Here is a 13,073-nt window from a genome sequence, read left to right on the forward strand (position 1 = left end):
AGTTAAACTTCGTGTTATACGAACTTACTAAGCTTAAATGCTTACTCTGTGTTATTTTCCATGTTTTATAGTAATTCTGAAGCTCGTCCGGGTTGGAAACTGGTCGGAGCTATTTCACACTATCCATTGGTCCTTTTGGTACTTCCAATAACTTAATTCCGGTTATAATGACATGTAGAGGTTATTTTTGCCAATGTTGGTATATAATTGTTTTGTTGAGACTAGTCATTTGAATGGCATGTGTTTGGTATATTTTGATGTGTATATAAGTGGCCTTATCATATTTGTTATGTGTTTGATATGGTGGAATGAAAGAAAGTAAAATGTGGTTTGAATATGCATACATGAATTTGGTCATTTACGTAAATTTAGATACTTGTTGACATGTTTTTAAGTTGTCAACTGAGGTGCCTAAGGGCATATTGGTTGTATGTGGTGATATTTCATATTGAAAACTAAATTTTGGCTTGTTTTGAATGCATTGTTATGGCTTGTTGATGTGCAAATTGTTGTGTTTAGGTTAGTACCAAATTGGGTGAGAAATGTGGCTTGGAAAGTGGCCTATTTTGATCCACACAGGCAGAGACACAAGCGTGTGTGTCAGCCTTTTGTGACACACGGCCAGCTGACACGACCGTATGTCCCCTGTATCTTTTAAATTGAGCAAGTCAGTAGGCTCACATGGCCTAACACACGAGCGTGTGGCTTGGTCGTGTGGCCGACGTGAGAGAGTTACACGGGCACGGACACGGGCTGAGACACGACTGTATGTCCCTATTTCGAATGCCCACACGGTCTTGTGTCCCCTGCAACTTTAAAAAAATTCAATGATTTCTGAAAAATTCTTTGAGTATTCGATTTAGTCCCAACTTGTTTCTAACGCGTATTTTGGGCCTCGAGGGTTCATTTAAGGGACAATATGTTTGATTTTGATTGGTTTCTGACATGAATGTTATATGATATGAAATGTTTGTTTATTTGATTTGTAAACTCTGGTACTGCTCTGTAACCTTGTTTTAGCGACGAATTCATGTTAGGGGTGTTACATTTATTGGTACCAGAGCTACGGTTTAGTCGATTCTCGAACTAATATAGCGTATATGAGTTTAGCTATACATGTTATTATTTAACCTTTGATAGTGTAATATCTCCTGACTATTTTCAAACATGTTTTCATATAACAATTTCATTCAACCGAGCTGATTCTGATGAAGTAGAGATTAATGCTCAAGCCTCCATTCAAAGAGTAGCTTCGAGTGGCACGAGGCCCGTATCTGAGGGTCGGAGAGGAGAGGCTAAAGAAGCCTTCTTCCAAATGATGAATGAGTGGTTCACCGAGTTCATACGGACGAACTCGATTGCTCAACAACCTCCACCGCTTCCTGTTCTTCAATCGGTTCTCGTTATTCCTCAAAGTACAGAACCTATCAGTATTAGTAAGCCTCCTGTTGATAAGATCCGTAAGTATGGTGCTGAAGAATTCTGAGCTACACTTGAAGATGATCCCGAGAGAGCTGAGTTTTGGTTAGAAACTACCATCAGAGTTCTTGATAAATTATCCTGTACATAGGCTGAATGCCTTAAGTGTGCTGTATCTCTATTAAAAGATTCAGCTTACCAGTGGTGGAATATGTTGATTTCTGTAGTTCCAAAAGATCGGGTCACTTGAGAATTTTTTCAAATCGAGTTCCGTAAGAAATAAATCAGTTAGAGATTTCTCGACCAGAAACATAAAAAAATTTTAGAGCTTAAACAAGGTTGTATAACAGTGTCCGAATATGAACGAGAATCTGTTCAATTGAGCAAATATGCTCGAGAATGTATTCCAACTGAAACTGTATTGTGTAAGCGGTTTGAAGGTGGCTTAAATGAATATATAAAACTATTAGTCGAGATCTTCGAGTTAAAAGAATTTGTTGTACTGGTTGATCGGGCATATAAAGCTGAAGAGCTGAGTAAAGAGAAAAGACAAGCTAAGATTGAAGCGAGAGGTTCAAGTAAGAGATTGACGGGAAAGTCATACTAATCAGCATTGAAGAAATCAAAAAAATATCACGACCGTTCTACTAATTCTGCGGGATACTCCGGTAAAGACAGAAGTACCCGACACTCTAGTCCTAAATCTCAGGCTACATCTGTAGCGAGTATAGGTAATGCTAGAAACACCAGACCTAAGTGCAAGCACTGTAACAAACTACATTTTGATGAGTGTCGAATGAAGAGTGGACCTTGTTTTAGATGTAGTTCCTTTGATCACTATTTTAGAGATTGCCCGGAGAAATCTAAAAAAGATAATATTCGAACTTCGAGGCCGAACAACACAGCTGCGAGAGTTAGACCACCTCGTAATCCTGAAAATGTGAGTGGTAGTCATGGTGTGACGAAAGACTCTACTATAAGGTTTGAGGCACAAACACCAGCTAGAGCTTATGTTATTCGTACGCGCGAAGATGCTTCTGCGCCAGATATTATTACCAGTACTTTCTCTCTTATTGATACTAATGTGACTGCTTTAATTGATCCCGGATCGACTCATTCATATGTTTGCACCAAATTAGTGTCTAGTAAAAATTTACCTGTTGAGTCCACTAAATTCATGGTTAAAGTATCGAACCCTCTAGGTCAGTATGTGTTAGTTGATAAGGTTTGCTAGAACTGTCCATTAATGATTCAGGGTTACTATTTTTCGGCCGATTTGATGCTATTACCGTTCTACAATTTAATGTGATTTTGGGTATGGATTGGCTAACTCTTCCTAATGCTATGGTAAATTGTAGAAGAAAGCATATCATTTTGAAATGTCAGAATGGTGAGATCCTTCATATTGAATCAGATAAATTAAATGGGTTGCCTATTGTGATATCAGCTATGTCAGTACAGAAATATGTGAGAAAATGTTGTAATGCTTACCTTGCTTATGTATTGGATACTAAAGTGTCTAAGTTGAAGCTTGAATCAATGCCAGTGGTTTGCGAGTATCCTGATGTGTTTCCAGAGGAGTTACCTGGATTACTGCCAGTCGAGATGAGACTGAACATGTCGAGCATCTGAGAATTGTTCTGCAAACTTTATGAGATAAACGATTGTTTGCTGAATTTAGTAAATGTGAATTTTGGTTTTGGGAAGTTGGTTTTCTAGGACACATAGTATCGGTTGAAGGCATCAAAGTTGATTCAAATAAAATTTCAGTGATTGTTAACTGGAAACCACCGAGAAACGTATCTAAAGTCAGAAGTTTTTTGGGATTAGTTGCTTATTACCGGAGATTTGTAAAAGGGTTTTTGATGATAGTTACACCGATGACACGGCTATTATAGAAAGATCTGAAGTTTGAATGGTTTGATAAATGTCAGTAAAGTTTTAACCAGTTGAAAGCCCTATTGACCGAAGCACCAGTTTTGGTTCAGCCTGAATCAGGTAAGGAATTTGTGATTTTCAATGATGCGTCATTGAACGGTTTAGGCTATGTTTTGATGGAAGAAGGTAAAGTAATAGATTATGTTTCAAGACAGTTAAAGCCACATGAAAAGAACTATCAAGAACTAGTTTATTTTGAATATAATTATATTTAAATTGAAAGTAATTATATTTAAACTAGCTTATTTTGAATATAATTAGATCAAGAACCGAAGAAATCAGAGTTGGATCGGGGAAAAACTAAAGTTGTCGATTAATCGTCTGGTTTCGACTTTTCAACGTACGAGGTAAGTCCATTAGCAATTTGAGGTTATTAAGTCAGTATATATGCATGTATATCTATTGTATTTTGATGAGCTGAAATTGAAAGTATATGGATTGAATTTGGTTTAAGTATGAATGATATGTATAAATATATATATGCATCATGTTCGAAAATATATATATGTATAAATACTTGTTTTTAATCAAAGGTATTTATATAGATAATATATATGTATACATAAGGTCCGAATATATATAAGCATATACATGTATAAACCCTTGGACTTGGTTAAAGGTATGAATGTGTATATTTATGTACACGTGAGTTGTAATATATATGTATACTCATGAATAAGTCTTGAATATATTTAAAGGTATGAATCTTATGTATGTATATGTAATTTCGAATATGTGTGTATATACATGTACAAATTTTTGTATTGAATTAAAGGTATGAAATTGTTAGCTTAGATTATCTATAAGGTATTAGAATGTATGGTATATATTTTCTTTGAATTGATTTTTTTTCATGTAAAATATATATTAAGTGATTCGATTAGTAAATGTATACTACTTAAGGTATGATATAAGTTAAATGATAAGATTTTAATAGTAGAATTTAATTTATTAAGTTATATGTATATATATATGTGAGTGTACGGATGTATAATTAAATTATTTAGCTGAATTTGGTATTTGATCTTTATATATATATATGGTTTAAAAATATAGTTTATAAATTATTGAGCTAAATTTTTATGTATGGACAGTATATACAAATATAGTTCGAACATGAGTAACAACTTCTGTGAATTGAGATTTTCAGGCTCAGTGCCTATCAGGTTTATTGTCAGTGAAATAATTCAGACTTTATGTCTAGCAGGCTTGATGCCGGTGAAATTATTCAGACTATATGTCTAGCAGGCTTGATGCCGGTGAAATTATTCAGACTATACGTCTAGCAGGCTTAATGCCGGTGATACATTTCGGACAATAAATCTAGTAGGCTAAAAGCCGGTGTACCGAATCAGGTTTTAAAACCTAGTAGGCTAAGTGTCGGTGAATCTGTTTAAATTATGTGAGAATATGCAATTGATATATCTATGATTTTGATTATATGGAATTGATGAATACATAAACGTTCGATCTATTTTTTTTAGTTACATGTGTTTGATGAGTATACAAATGTTCAGTCATATGATTTTGGTTATATTAAATTGATGAGCATATATATATTTGGTCTAAGCAATTATTAAATATATATATGTGCATTCGGTATATGGATATATTAAATATATATGCAATAGGTATATGCATTTGCTAAGCAATTGATAAATATATATTCGGCAAATGCATTCAATAAGTATATATATATACATGTTTGGTTAAATGCATTCGGTTATAATGTTTATTTAAAATATTTAAATTCTAACTATGGCATGTATAGACTAGATAAATGTTTTGAATGTCGTATTTTGTTGTATTGTATATGATTATTATAACCATACTAAAATGGTTTATTTTCTTATGGATTTGCTAGTTTGCAATGTTTTTATTAGATAGATTTTAATGTCTTTGTTTATTAAAAATGTTAGAAGAGAGAAGTTTAAAATTTTGCATTTTGTTTTATAATAGACCAAGCTTATTATATTTAAATATATATAATATATATGCATTGATTTTGAGATGGTTGTGTTTGTTCAGTAATGCCTCGTAACCCTAATTCGGTGACGGATATGGGTTAGGGGTGTTACATTTGATTGGTATTAGAGCTACGGTTTAGTCGATTCTAGGACTAACGTAGCGCGTATAAGTCTAGCTATACATGCCATAATTTATACTGAGATAGTGTGATGATTTCTGACATCTAAAAATGTGTTTTCGTATAGTAATGGATCCCAATCGAGCCATAGCTGATCATGTTGAGAGTATAGCGCCTGCTCCCGTGCAAGGGACAGAGCCGGTAGATTCTTGACCGACCTTGAGTAACCAGGAGGGAGAGGCTAAACAAGCCTTCTACCAAATGATGAACGACTGGTTTACTCAATATATCTGGACTAATCCGGCTGCACAACAACCTCTACCCCAGATTAATCCATCTTCGGTTCCTGTTATACCTCAAGTGAGTGATCCGATGAGATTACTTAAGCCTCCTGTTGATAAAATTTGAAAAGACGGGGCCGAAGAGTTCAGAGCCACTGATGATGATGATGCTGAGCGAGCTAAATTCTGGCTCGATAATACTATTTGAGTGTTTGATGAGTTATCTTGCACCCCTGATGAGTGCTTGAAATGTGCCATATCTTTGCTACGGGACACTGCATATCACTGGTGGAATACACTAGTATCGGTGGTTCCGAAAGAGCGAGTGACCTGGGAATTCTTTCAGACTGAGTTCCGTAAGAAATACATCAGTCAGAGATTCATTGATAAAAAACGCAAGGAATTTATTGAATTGAAACAGGGTCGGATGATAGTGATAGAATAGGAGCGGAAATTTGTGAAACTCAGTAGATATGCTCGAGAGTGTGTTTCGACTGAAGCTATTATGTATAAAATATTTGAAGATGGGCTGAATGAAGATATTAAACTGTTAGTTGGCATACTTGTGATAAATGAGTTCGTAGTACTTGTTGAACGAGCTTGTAAAGCCGAGGAGCTCGGGAAAAAGAAGAGAAAAGCTGACTATGAAGCTCGAGATTCCCGTAAAAGATCATTTAGTAAATCGTTCCATTTGGCCTCAAGGAAATTCAGAGAGGACCATAGCCAATCTAAAGCTACTGCAGGGTTTCCTAAACATGATCGAGATCGAACCCTTGTAAGTTCACGAGCTACTTCAGTTGCTAGTGTGGATAATGTTCGACAAAATAGATCAGAGTGCAAGCATTGTGGGAAATGGCATCCTGGAGATTGCAGATTACATGATCGGTCTTGCTTTAAGTGTGGTTCAAAGGATCATTTCATTCGAGAGAGTCCGATGGTAGCTGAGCAAAAGACTGTACAGAGTACTAGACCGAGTAATGTGTCAGTACGAGGTAGACCACCCAGGTATTCGGGTAATGTAAGTGGTAGTCAGAGAGGGACAAAGGAGACGGCAGTTCGATCTGAGGCTTGTGCACTTGCCAGAGCATATGCCATCCGTGCTCGAGAGGAGGCTTCTTCTCCAGATGTTATTATCGGTACTTTCACTCTTTTTGATAATAATGTTATTGCATTGATTGATCCTGGTTCGACTCATTCTTATGTGTGTGAGAATTTAGTATTCAGTAAGACTCTACCTGTTGAGTCTACTGAGTTTGTGATTAGAGTATCGAACACCTTAGGCCGGTGTGCTGTGGTTGACAAAGTTTGTAAGAATTGTCCGTTGATAATTCGATATTTATGTTTTCCGACTGATTTGATGTTGTTACCATTTGACGAGTTCGATATAATTTTGGGTATGGACTGGTTGAATTTACACAATGCTGTGGTTAACTGCAAAAGAAAGACTATCGATTTAAGGTGCCAGAATGACGAGATTATTCGGATTGAATCTAATGATTTGAATGGTTTACCATTAGTGGTATCCTCGATGTTGGCTCAAAAGTATGTGAGGAAAGGGTGTGAAGCTTATATTGCGTATATTCTTGATAGTAAAGTGACCGAAAAGAAGATTGAATCTCTGCCAGTTGTGTGTGAGTATTCAGATGTGTTTGCCAAAAATTTGCCGGGTTTGCCACCTATTCGGGAGGTAGAATTTGGAATTGAGTTAGTACCGAGGACGACTCTGATTTCAATAGCTCTATACCGTATGGCACTGACTGAATTAAAAGAGTTGAAAGCATAGTTGCAAGAGTTGACAGATAGAGGTTTCGCACGACCGAGTTTTTCTCTCTGGGTGCACTAGTTCTATTTGTGAAAAAGAAAGATGGAACGATGAGAATGTACATTGATTACCGGCAGCTCAATAAGGTTACTATAAAGAACAATATTCGTTGCCACGTATTGACGACTTGTTCGATCAGTTAAAAGGGGCTTCAGTGTTTTCGAAGATAGATTTCAGATCAGACTACTATCAGTTGTGGGTTAAAGACTCTGATGTGCCAAAGACTGCTTTCCGAACGAGGTACGGACATTATGAGTTTTTGGTTATGCCTTTCAGACTTACTAATGCACCTGTTGTTTTCATGGATTTGATGAATCGGATCTTTAGATAGTATTTAGACCGATTTGTGGTAGTATTTATAGATGATATTTTGATCTACTCTAGTGACGAAACCGAGCATGCCGAACATCTGAGACTTGTGTTACAAACTTTGCGAGATAAACAGTTGTATGCAAAGTTCAGTAAATGTAAGTTCTGGCTACGCGAAGTCAGTTTTCTGGGCCATGTTGTATCAACATCGGGTATTCGGGTTGATCCGAGTAAAATTTCAGCTATACTTGATTTGAGACCTCCGAAAAATGTCTCTGAAGTTTGAAGCTTTCTAGGGCTCGCTGGTTATTATAGACGGTTTATAAAATGGTTCTATATGATTGCTACCCTGATGACAAAGTTACTACAAAAAGATGTTACGTTTGAGTGGTCAGAAAAGTGCCAAAAAAGTTTTGATCAATTGAAAGTTCTTTTGACCGAAGCTCTAGTCTTAGTTCAGCTAGAATCGGGTAAAGATTTTTTTATTTATAGTGATGCATCTTTAAATGGTTTGGGCTGTGTTTTGATGCAGGAAGGCAAAGTTGTAGCCTATGCCTCGAGACAGTTAAAGCCGCACGAAAAGAACTATCTGACGCACAATCTGGAATTGGCCGCTATTGTATTTCCGTTGAAAATATGGCGCCACTATCTGTTTGGTGAAAAATGTCATGTTTATTCCGATCATAAAAGCTTGAAGTATTTGATGACTCAGAAAGATCAGAATTTGAGACAGCGTCGATGGTTAGAATTGCTAAAAGATTACAAGCTTATAATTGACTATCATCCGGGAAAGGCTAATGTTGTTGCTGATGCCCTAAGTTGAAAATCACTATTTTCTTTGCGTGCAATGAGCGCGCATATGACTATGTTTGATGATGGTGTAATAGTAGTTGAGTTGAAAGCAAAACCGTTATTTGTTCAACAGATTTGTGAAGCTCAGAAAGCTGATGATAATTTAATTGCAAAACGAGCTCATGTGACTTAAATCTTGATTCAAAGTTTCTAGTTGATGTTGAGGATTGTTTGAGATTCAGAAACCAATTATGTGTTTCAAAAAATTCAGAGTTAATTCAGATTATCTGTTCACCCGGGTAGTACAAAAATGTATAACGATCTGAAACGGCACTATTGGTGGCATGGTATGAAATGAGACATTTCTGACTTTGTTTCGAAATGTTTAATATGTCAGCAAGTAAAAGCCGAGCATCAGGTACCTTCTGGGTTGCTTTAGCCGATCATGATACCTAAATGGAAATGGGACAGAGTTACGATAGATTTTGTATCCGGTTTACCGTTGACACCGAGCAAGAAAGATGCAATTTGGGTGGTTGTTGATAGATTGACAAAACTGGCTCGCTTTGTCCCGGTTCGTATTGATTATTCACTAGATAAACTTGCCGAATTATATATTTCTCAGATTGGCGAGATTGCACGGAGTACCTATTTCTATTGTTTCGGACAAAGACCCGAGATTCACATCGCGATTTTGGAAGAAACTACAAGATGCTTTAGGTACGAAACTACATTTTAGCACAGCTTTTCACCCACAAACAGATGGTCAATCCGAACGAATCATTCAGATACTTGAGGATATGTTGAGATGTTGCATTCTCGAGTTTGAAGGTACGTGGGAACGATACTTACCTTTGTTTGAATTTGCTTATAATAATAGCTTTCAATCTGGTATCAAAATGGCACCTTATGAGGCTTTGTACGGTTGTAAATGTCGTACACCATTGTATTGGACCGAGCTTAGTGAAAATAAGATACACGGGGTCGATTTGATTAAAGAGACTAAACAGAAAGTGAAAGTGATTCGGGATAGTCTGAAATCAGCATCGGATCATCAGAAATCTTATGCGAACTTGAAAAGAAAGGATATAGAATTTCAGATCGGGGAAAAAGTGTTTCTAAAAGTTTCACCGTGGAAGAAAATACTCAGATTCGGTCGTAAAGGCAAATTGAGTCCTAGATTCATTGGACCGTATGAGATTATAGAACGTATCGGGCCGGTTGCATATAGATTGATGTTACCACCTAAGCTAGAAAAGATTCACAATGTATTTCATGTTTCGATGCTTCGTAGATACTGATCTGATCCTACACATGTGATTAGTCCGTCAGAGATTGAGATTAGATCTAATATGTCATATGAAGAAGAACCGATTTACATTCTAGCTTGTGAGGTTAAAGAGTTACGAAATAAGAAAATTCTGTTAGTTAAAGTACTGTGGCATAAACATGGAGTTGAGGAAGCAACTTGGGAGCCAGAGGATACAATGAAAGAACGTTACCCACACCTATTCACTGGTAAGATTTTCGGGGACGAAAATCCCTAAAGGGGGGAGAGTTGTAACAGCCCAATTTTAACCCTAATCAGACAGAGTGGTTTCGGGACCACAAATCCGAGTTAAAAAATATTTTAATATTATTTAGAGAGTTTATTATGTGTGAATTTGATTGTGTGAAATTTCCATGTTTAAATTTTATCGTTTGAATGACCGATTAAAGAAAATGACTTAATCGTGTAAAATTAAAAATTTAAGGGTCAATCTTAAAAGCACCTAATTATTGTTGTCTTTTAAAAATGGGGGATTTAAATGAGAATTGGGCCATTTAGATGATAGTGGGTGGCAATGGTCAACATTGCCCTTGTATTATATGTTTAATAATTAAATTAAATAAGGTTAAAATAGTAAACCAAAAATATATATGTTATTATATGTTAAATAAAACAAAAATAAAATAAATTCATCATCATCTTCCTATTGCCGAATTTGAAAGAAGAAAAAAAATAAAACCTAGCTAGGTTCGGCCATTAATGAGCTCAAATTAAGGTTAGTTCTTTGTTCGGTTTTTTATAATTTTTATATTTTTGATATCGTTGCACTATCCGACCCATGTTTGAATTTTTAATTTTGATGAAGATTTTGAGTTGTGCCATTGATGAACATTTGTGTTATGTGATGTTTGATGATGAATAATGAAAGATACATTTTAGATTAATATGTTTTGTATTGGAAGTTTTGGTGAAATTGAGTAATTAGAGTTAAATTGTGAAATTAAATTTTTGAGGGATTAAAATGTGAAATAAATGAAATGTGAGGACTTGTATGAACAATAGGTACATTCGGCCCTTGTATGTTGTGAACAAATTTTGTGTATTTTGTGTTTTATTCAATAGGGACTAAATTGTAAAAACTATAAATGTTAGGGGAAAAAATGGTAATTTACCCATTTATGTGTTTTTGGATTAAATTGAATGTAATTATATTTAAACTAGCTTATTTTGAATATAATTAGATCAAGAACCGAAGAAATCAGAGTTGGATCGGGGAAAAACTAAAGTTGTCGATTAATCGTCTGGCTTCGACTTTTCAACGTACGAGGTAAGTCCATTAGCAATTTGAGGTTATTAAGTCAGTATATATACATGTATATCTATTGTATTTTGATGAGCTGAAATTGAAAGTATATGGATTGAATTTGGTTTAAGTATGAATGATATGTATAAATATATATATGTATCATGTTTGAAAATATATATATGTATAAATACTTGTTTTTAATCAAAGGTATTTATATATATAATATATATGTATACATAAGGTCCGAATATATATATAAGCATATACATGTATAAACCCTTGGACTTGGTTAAAGGTATGAATGTGTATATATATGTACATGTGAGTTGTAATATATACGTATACTCATGAATAAGTCTTGAATATATTTAAAGGTATGAATCTTATGTATGTATATGTAATTTCGAATATGTGTGTATATACATGTACAAATTTTTGTATTGAATTAAAGGTACGAAATTGTTAGCTTAGATTATCTATAAGGTATTAGAATGTATGATATATATTTTCTTTGAATTGATTTTTTTTAATGTAATGAAATATATATATATAAAAGTCATTCGATTAGTAAATGTATACTACTTAAGGTATGATATAAGTTAAATGATAAGATTTTAATAGTAGAATTTAATTTTTTTAAGTTATATGTATATATATGTGAGTGTATGGATGTATAATTAAATTATTTAGCTGAATTTGGTATTTGATCTTTATATATATATATGTGGTTTAAAAATATATTTTATAAATTATTGAGCTAAATTTTTATGTATGGACAGTATATACAAATATAGTTCGAACATGAGTAACAACTTCTGTGAATTGAGATTTTCAGGCTCAGTGCCTATCAGGTTTATTGTCAGTGAAATAATTCAGACTTTATGTCTAGCAGGCTTGATGCCGGTGAAATTATTCAGACTATACGTCTAGCAGGCTTAATGCCGATGATACATTTCGGACAATAAGTCTAGCAGGCTAAAAGCCGGTGTACTGAATCAGGTTTTAAAACCTAGCAGGCTAAGTGCTGGTGAATCTGTTTAAATTATGTGAGAATATGCAATTGATATATCTATGATTTTGATTATATGGAATTGATGAATACATAAACGTTCGATCTATTTTTTTTATTTACATGTGTTTAATGAGTATACAAATGTTCAGTCATATGATTTTGGTTATATTAAATTGATGAGCATATATATATTCGGTCTAAGCAATTATTAAATATATATATGTGCATTCGGTATATGCATATATTAAATATATATGCAATAGGTATATGCATTTGCTAAGCAATTGATAAATATATATTCGGCAAATGCATTCAATAAGTATATATATACACATGTTTGGTTAAATGCATTCGGTTATAATGTTTATTTAGTATATATATGATCGGTTACATGCATATGATGTATCTGTATACATATCTTCAGATGTATGCATTCGACAGGTATATATATATTTGATTATAAATAAAATGGTTTAAGGACAACAAATGCTAATATAATAATTATTTGTGTTATTTACAATTTCAGTGAATTTGATTTGGAAATGACTTATATATATATATATATTTAGTTATGCTATAGACTTACTAAGCTATATAAGCTTACTTTGTTCGTTTACCTCTCTCTGTTTTATAGACTTTAAATCAAGCTTCAAGCTCGGGGAGCGTCAGCAAGTTCATCACCCTATCTATTATCTCGGTATTTAAAATATTTAAATTCTAACTATGGCATGTATAGACTTGATAAATGTTTTGAAGGTCGTATTTTGTTGTATTGTATATGATTATTATAGCCATACTTAAATGGTTTATTTTCTTATGGATTTGCTAGTTTGCAATG

The sequence above is a fragment of the Gossypium hirsutum genome, chromosome D07 (assembly GCF_007990345.1).
Source record: "Gossypium hirsutum isolate 1008001.06 chromosome D07, Gossypium_hirsutum_v2.1, whole genome shotgun sequence".
Taxonomy (NCBI): Eukaryota; Viridiplantae; Streptophyta; class Magnoliopsida; order Malvales; family Malvaceae; genus Gossypium; species Gossypium hirsutum.